Raw genomic sequence first — 697 nt, 5'->3', positions numbered from 1 at the left:
TACAAAGTGGCCCCACGAATTCCGCAACAGAATTCCCTTTTTCAGTCGACGCGAAGCGAAATTCTACGAACAACACATACTACTCGCGTGCCTCCCGATCAGTAGTATCACCGTTACACTGGTAGAACCAATACCAATCATTGCCGGTCATCGTGGTACCAGCGTGTACTTTTGCCTAACGTGAACATTCATCATAACCGCCAGGTCCGTGCCTATGACCGGAGTTGATTGTGATGCCTCAGCTATGCGCGGCAACCTGATCTACTGACCAGGAACGGCTCGTCATACTCAAACCTGTACACGTTGTCCATTATCTTCCTCATTCGCGGCAAACACGAGGCCAATATGTATACGGGTGAAACTATGCGTGATCACTGAATCTAACGGCCGACGGCGGCCGATTGTAAGCACAGTCATCTATTTTCGCCATTTGCAGCAAGCACCAGGCCAGTTTCTACGCAGGTTGTTGAAAATGAGAACTCAACTATGCGTGGTGTCCTAACCCAATGGCCCAAGATGGCCTTTCATGCTCATAACTTGCTCGATGTAGGCCACCTTGGCTACTTATAGTGGCCGCTGGGCTCGTACTCATGCTCGTAGCTGACTATAAATCAGCTACACATAATAGACTGATCCGACGACCAGTGGCGTTCCTTCATATCCGTACATATCTGTCTGTAAAAAATGCCTTTTTACT

The sequence above is a fragment of the Opisthorchis viverrini genome, assembly GCF_000715545.1.
Source record: "Opisthorchis viverrini unplaced genomic scaffold opera_v5_281, whole genome shotgun sequence".
Lineage (NCBI taxonomy): Eukaryota > Metazoa > Platyhelminthes > Trematoda > Opisthorchiida > Opisthorchiidae > Opisthorchis > Opisthorchis viverrini.
Note: the sequence above shows the minus strand (reverse complement) of the source record.